We start from the raw sequence: 7,685 nt of genomic DNA, 5'->3' as shown, positions 1-7,685 counted from the left end.
ATAAAGGAAATCTGCAATGAGATGCTAAAGTCTTGAAAGCATGAAATAGATACATGGCTTAATAGGAAAAAAAGCAGTAAAGGTGTTTTCAGGACAAGAAATCCAGTTATATATGTATTAAAAAATAAATCTTTATTTGTATTCTTGGGATTTCGAGATTGGGATTTTTATGTTATTTTACTGAATAAGTAGTGAATGCTTTAAACAGACTTCCAGCAGAGGTAGTGAGGTAATTGTCAGTAAGGGGTTGATTTACTAAAACTGGAGAGTGCAAAATGTGGTGCAGGTGTGCATGGTAGCCAATCAGCCTCTAACTTCAGCTTGTTCAACTAAGCTTTGTCAAAAAAACTGGAAGCTGCTGCTGGTTTCTATGCAGAGCAGCACCAGATTTTTTACACTCCTGTTTTAGTAAAACAACCCCTAAGGGTCTATTCACAACAGCCTCTGCATTACAATGCAGTAGTGGCGTGCAGTGCAATGCAGTCGGATCACACAGTGACATTTCATTATCTTCTATCAGCAATCACAAGTTTGAAGTGGTGAAATCCTTGCACTGCACAGCACTGGAAAAAAATACGGCCACCCATAAATTTTTCATTGTACACCACCGTAAGGCAGTAGTGTGAATCAGTCAGGTAAGAAACAAGGTATTTTACTTGGCCTTGTGGGACTGTGCTAGAATTAGCGCCCAAACCAGTCCTACTGCTTGTACAAAAAAAAGTTTTGGTCTGGAACACCATATATTGGTCATGTGCCTCCATCCCTAAATCCATACCAATACAAAATCCATAAATATTGGGACTTTAAATGAAGCACATGGTCTTATATTAGTTGTATAATCAATACGCAAACTTGCAGATTTATTCATTCATGTTATATTACAATAAAATAAAAAAAAAATCATGTTGCGCTGTTTCATATTGTATACAATATATCCATCTTGAAATTACAATACAAATATGTTCATAATTATAAAGTTTAATTGCATATCCATTTTCAATATTCATGCATGATTGTACAATAAACTGCATCAAAAGCTTGACACGTTTCATGGATCACAGTCCACTCCCTCAGGAGCAAATGCAGGATGCATGTTTGCAAATGTAAATTAATAACCATATAATAATATTGCGTAATCAAATACAAGGCTCCCCATAATCATTAAATAGCCCTACTGCTCAAACGTAAACATGGCAGTGCTGGAAATTGAAGATTCGTGGGGAATATCTGACCCGAGAGCTGTGACAGGTAGACCCATTAGGTCTATAGGGGCAAATGGAGAGCAGACCAAATGTAAAGGAGTGCAATGCTATAGAGTTCCGTAATGATTCCCATAAATAAGTACCAATAATTTCTGTAAAAAATATTTAAAAATACATTACTGCCTTAAATAGATATGTCGTAATGTTACCTGTGACTTCCAGAGGTGTAAATAGATAGTATATTTCTGTAAGCTAAAACCTGAGAGGTGGAAAAAGAAAAAGGAAAGGAAAGGAAATAAGGACCATGTGAAGTTTAGCCCAAAGGGCTCATATAGTATTGGAACGCAAAAGCCCAAGCAGTGTAAAAGGAAACATGCAAAAACAGTCCTGCTGCTTTTGTGAATAGACCCTAAGGGCTCTTTCACACTGGTTTGTCAGGTTAGATCCCACCTTTCCAGCACTACAAAAGCACATCAACATTATTCCCCTTTAAATCCCAAGTAACTTTTAACATCACTGCGCTGTGTTTGCACTGTGTTTTGAAAACGCCTGCATAATGCATCTTTGGTGCATTTTTTTTCAAAAGTGCAACAAAAATGCTCTTCTATTTTAAGTCAATGGAAACACACCAAAAATGCACCAAAACCACACCAAGGATGCATTTTTTAGTATGCTTATGGGGTCACATAACAATTTTTCAATGCTGTTTGTTAAGGAGCTGGCACCCACCGATGTCCTCAAAAACCAGTAAATAGCTGGTTGTTAAAGAGTCAGCAACTACCAGCGTCGTTAACAACCAGTAATTAGCTGGTTGTTAAAGAACCAGCACCCGCCAGCGTCTTCAACAACAAGTGGATAGATACACATACAGTGTCCCCCATACCTCCATGGAGGTCACCCCCAACTCCTCTCTGCTCAGTCTCTTCATGTGGAGGAGTCCCTCTTCTCAAGCACAGAGCCTCCCAAACTGAGAGAGTTCCTGGCTGTCGCTCCCTGTCTTGCTTTGCTTGGCCACTCTCTACACTGCCAGCTGGACTGACTCCTGTACATGAAGAGACTAAGCAGAGAGGCACTGGGGCTGACCACCATGGAGTTAGGGGGGCCATTGTATGTGTAGCTATTAACTGGTTGTTAAGAACTTTCACCACTGAATGGCTAGTTGGAAGAAGTTATGTTTTAATGGGTCAGATCATTCAATTCTAATATTTTAAATATATACATAGTACCTGAAACTGTTTTGATATTGACCTTCTGGTATCCCTTGCACAGCAGCACTTAGATTGGGAAAGGGAGAGGCATCACCAGGAGCCAATCAGGCTCTACTGCATGCACATGTGCTGGAAAGAGAGTTTTATTGACTCATCACCAGGGGCGGACTGACAACTCATGGGGCCCCCGGGCAATAGGGGATCATGGGGCCCCTGTGTCCTTGCCCACACTCAAACTACACCAAAAAAAGCCTATGAAAGGTACCAGGGGCATCTCATGGGGCCCCCTACTGACTCCGGGCCCTTGGCCGGTGCCCGAGTGCTCGAATGGTCAGTCCGCCCCTGCTCATCACTGTTGATGCTCCTTCATTGCCAATTATCAGGTTGTTAACAGAGAGGTGATACCACTGCATTCTTTAACACAAATGTCTGATCGCAGAGTATAAATCCAAAATGTGGCTGCATTCTTTGGCATATAAAACACATTACATTAAGCAGTTGTTTGGACTGAATTCTGCTTTTATGAATAATTCACTAGTGAGGGTGGCAATTCCTTGCAATAATCATGGCAGATGAAACTGGGAGGTCAAGTGTGGAGGTCTCACCACCAGAGCTTTAAGGAGAGGTAAGATGCAAGCCGGAAAGTCTATAAAATGTATGCCAAAATTAAATATCACTTTTGAACATACATAGCCTTCCAGTAAAGAAGTATAGTATGGAAAATGTAAAAAGATCCCTTAAACATTTATCATCATTTTCTTTCTTATGTTATCATTGTTATCCAAATAATTTTCAATTAACTTTTAGTAATGCTTTTTTGAACTTGTATGACCTTTCCGTGGATAATATTTGAAGCATTCAAATTTTGGAAAGTACACAAAATAAATAGGCTTAGGGGGAAAAATAGAGGATGTCGAATGACAGAGAAGAGTGAAGAATGCATGTCAGCCCTCCTGTCTGAAGGGGCTTACTGTGTGTATATACATATACAAGTTCACACTAAGCTGTGAGAAAACAGACCCTGCCTGTAATGTCTGGTTTCCCTGTGACCTCGAAGCACCTTGCTCATTACTGGACTTGTTAGAACAAGGGCCCTTACTCAGATCTGCTCTTTTGCCCCTCCACCCTAATGAATTCCAGACGGACAGAGGGAGACAGAAAGGGTGGGTATCACACCTCTTCCCCTAGGCGGTGAGCGGTGGGTCCTTTTGGGTGACATCTACACAGAGTTAGACAGGGACATTGATTGGGCAAGTCGCAAAGTCATGTTCTGAGAATTTGTTCACAGTCTAGCAGGTAAAGGAGCTGAAATCATTATACGTAATGAATTAGAACTCAGAAACAGATTAAATGCTGCAAAGTAAATTAAGTAAATGCTTACATATGATTGTTAATTGTGACGGTAAAGAACACCATTAAGCATCTTCCAAAACTGGGCTACTTGCAGGTAAATGCATAATGTATATGAAAACCTAATCACTAAAATCTTATATAAGATGTAACATGCCAAAGTGATTTCAAACGTGTAGATGGGGGTTCTTAGCTCTGTATTTGACTTGGAGTTGTATATAGTAACTCTTGGTCATCACATACATTGAAGGGGCTTCACTAATACAGCAGCTTATTAGTTTTGATCAAAGTTATAGTTGTATGTAGCTTGGAGGCTTATAGCACTGTATTTGACTTGGAGTGGTATATAATAACTCTTGGTTAACACATACATAATTTCAAAAGTGATTTTAATCTTTTGAAATCAGTAGCTTTCATCAAAATAATACTAGGTGATTCTGCAATAAACCTTCTTATCACTCCTTGTTACTGTCTCCTTACTGTGCTTCCATGTTGTCACTGTGTCACTTGCACCATGCCCTGGTGGAGATTACAAGTGGCTATGTTGAATTAAATTATACCATAATGGTCCACCCGCCCTAAGAAATGCCAAGCAGCCATCACTGGAGTGCATGCATGTAGGCATGAAGTATCAGTAAGGAGGCAGAGGGCAACATGGTGGCTTTGTGGTCTACACTGCTGCCTTGCATCATTAAGGTCCATGTGATTTGCATATTCTCCCTGTGCTTGCGTGGGTTTCCTCCCACACTCCAAAGACATTCTGATAGGCTAATTGGTTGGATCCTCTCTGAATTTGCCATAGTATGTGAGATAGAACATCTGTCAGGTTTATAGATTGTAACCTCTTTAGGGCATGGACCAATATAAATGTATGATATGTACAACGTAAAGTGTAAATTGTTTGTGCTTTATAAATACATGTAATTATTTAAACAAATGGAGATCATGTACAGTTGTGTTCAAAATAATTGCAGTATGTTGAGAAAGTGAATAAAGCTCAAAATCCTTCTAATAGTTTTTATTTCCATACACACAAATGCATTGGGAACACTACACATTCTATTCCAAATCAAAACATGAATAAAAATATATCCAATTTGTGTTGCTTCTCTAAAAAAATTGAAGAAAAGTGAATATTAGACTGTTAAAAAAATAGCAGTGTTTGTATTCTTCTTTACAAACTCAAACATTCACTATATAAGCTGAAAAATGTTTGAAGATTTTGCTTTCCTTTGAATCACTTACTTAATATTTAGTTGTATAAGCACTGTTTCTGAGAACTGCTGTACATCTCTGTTGCATGGAGTCAACCAACTTCTGGCACCTGTGAACAGGTATTCCAGCCCAGGATGATTGGACTACATTCCACAGTTCTTCGCTATTTCTTGGTTTTGCCTCAGAAACTGCATTTTTGATGTCACCCCACAAGTTTTCTATTGGATTAAGATCCGGGGATTGGGCTGGCCACTCCATAACGTCAATCTTGTTGGTCTGGAACCAAGATGTTGCACGTTTACTGGTGTGTTTGGGGTCGTTGTCTTGTTGGAACACCCATTTCAAGGGCATTTCCTCTTCAGCATAAGGCAGCATGACCTCTTCAAGTATTTGGATGTATTCAAACTGATCCATGATCCCTGGTATGCGATAAATAGGCCCAACACTGTAGTATGAGAAACATCCCCATATCATGATCTTGCGCAACCATGCTTCACTGTCTTCACAGTGTACTGTGGCTTGAATTCAGTGTTTGGGGGTCGTCTGACAAACTGTCTCCGGCCACTAGACCCAAAAAGAACAATCTTACTTTCATCAGTCCACAAAATTTTGCGCCATTTCTCTGTAGGCCAGTCAATGTGCTCTTTGGCAAATTGTAACCTCTTCAGCACACGTCTTTTTTTCAACAGTGAGACTTTGCGGGGGCTTCTTGCAGATAGCTTGGCTTCACATAGGCGTCTTCTAATTGTAACAGTACTCACAGGTAACTTTAGACCTTCTTTGATCTTCCTGGAGCTGATTGTTGGCTGAGTCCTTGCCATTTTGGCTATTCTTCTATCCATTCGAATGGTAGTTTTTAGCTTTCTTCCACGTCTTTCAGGTTTTGGTTGCCATTTTAAAGCATTTGCGATCATTTTAGCTGAGCAGCCTATCATTTTCTACACTTCTTTATATGTTTTCCCCTCTCCTATCAACTTTTTAATCAAGGTACGCTGTTCTTCTGAACAATGTCTGGAACGACCCATTTTCCTCAGAATGTCAGAGAGAAATGCACTGTAACCAGCATGTACAACATTTGCTGCCTTCCTTCCTTAAATAAGGGCAATAATTGCCACTTGTTTTTCAAAGAATAAATGAAATAGAACTCCACACTAATAGAACTCCACACTGCTATTATTTTGAACATGCCCCTTTCAATTAGTGATTCAATTACACAGAATCAGCAGCATGCATGTCATGACTGTTGGGTCTGTTGGATTTCTATTACTCTACTACACCTGCTAGTAAATTATTTGCCATGTAGAAATATCATTTCTACCAAAAACAGTGATTGATCAGGTTAGTGATGTCTGACTGCTATTATTTTGAACACAACTGTATGTTAAAACTGACCATAATCTATGTGTGGTAGCTCCTGCTCATCAGAAGTTGTTCTAACTATTGACTTCTGTTGAACGGGCTTGTTGGAAAATGTTTCTTGATCAGTAACTGCAGCCAATGGGCTGCACTCACTGATCAGTGCATTCTGACAGTTGAGGAGCTCTCTCTGTCAGAATATAATGTCTCAAAAGAGGGGATTTCTCCAACCACCTTGCTTGCATGGATGGAGGAATTCATTTTTTTTTCAATCATCTATAGCCAGCTTAAAGTGGAACTAAGGGTGTCTACTATATAATCACCTTTCCTCCAACAGTCCCCTTCCCTCACCAGCGTTGTTATCTTAGTTTATGTGTTATTTTTTTGGCCATCTTCATTGGCCGATATGAGATGAAGTTGAGATGACGTCACTTTGGCACACAGGGACAGGGCCAGCCATTGCAAGCTGAGCTGTACATGTTACATGCTGGGGACGCTTCACACTGGCTAGTAAGTGTATCTTATTGCAGAAGAGACATTGCAATGACAGCAAGAATTAATTTTTAATTTTGCTTTACTTAGAACAAATTCATTTTAGTGATGGATGTAGCTTTTTATTCTGTGTGCACAGAGCTTAAAGCGGAGTTCCACCCAAAAGGGGAAGTTCCGCTTTAATGCTTTGTTCCCCGCTCCCCATTAAGGATTGGCACCTCTGGGGAGCGGGTACTCGAATTTGACAGGTACCCGCTCCCACTCCCGCTGCGATTGCCTAGGCGATCGGAAGCAGAAGTTGTCCTCCCCCCCCTCCCTCCCGGTAGTCTTCTGTGACACGTGACAGGTCCCAGAAGACTACGGGGCCATTCACAAAGCGCAGCGCTTCTTACGCATGCGCAGTGGGCACCCAGCTGTGAAGAAGCAAGCTGTCACAGCCGGGTGCCCACACTAAAGATGCCGGTGCCAGGGAGAGAAGACGGCCGGTGAAACCAGCTGTGGTGAGGACACCGCTGGACCGAGGGACAGGTAAAGTGGCTGTATTTTAAAAGTCAGCAGCTACAGTTTTTGTAGCTGCTGACCTTTTTTTTTTTCAGCTGGAACTCCTCTTTAAAACCCCAGCATTGCATAGATCAGATGAAATCTCACCGTGCAGTGCAGCATTTGTTGTTACTTTGTAAATAGTCTGACATTTGCATAGATTCGTTTTCACTTGACATTATTAATATTATTATTATTATAATGGATTTATATAGCGCCAACAGTTTGCGCATTGCTTGATATCTCTTTTTAGGCTGGTTCACATCTGTTTAGTGCATTTTAGGTCTGTTTTATATGCTTTTTAGGTGTGTTAGCATTGAAT

The sequence above is a fragment of the Staurois parvus genome, unplaced genomic scaffold, assembly GCF_062004578.1.
Source record: "Staurois parvus isolate SC_StPar_1 unplaced genomic scaffold, SC_StPar_1.0 ptg000113l, whole genome shotgun sequence".
In the NCBI taxonomy this organism is placed as follows: Eukaryota; Metazoa; Chordata; class Amphibia; order Anura; family Ranidae; genus Staurois; species Staurois parvus.
This window is presented reverse-complemented; position numbering follows the sequence as displayed.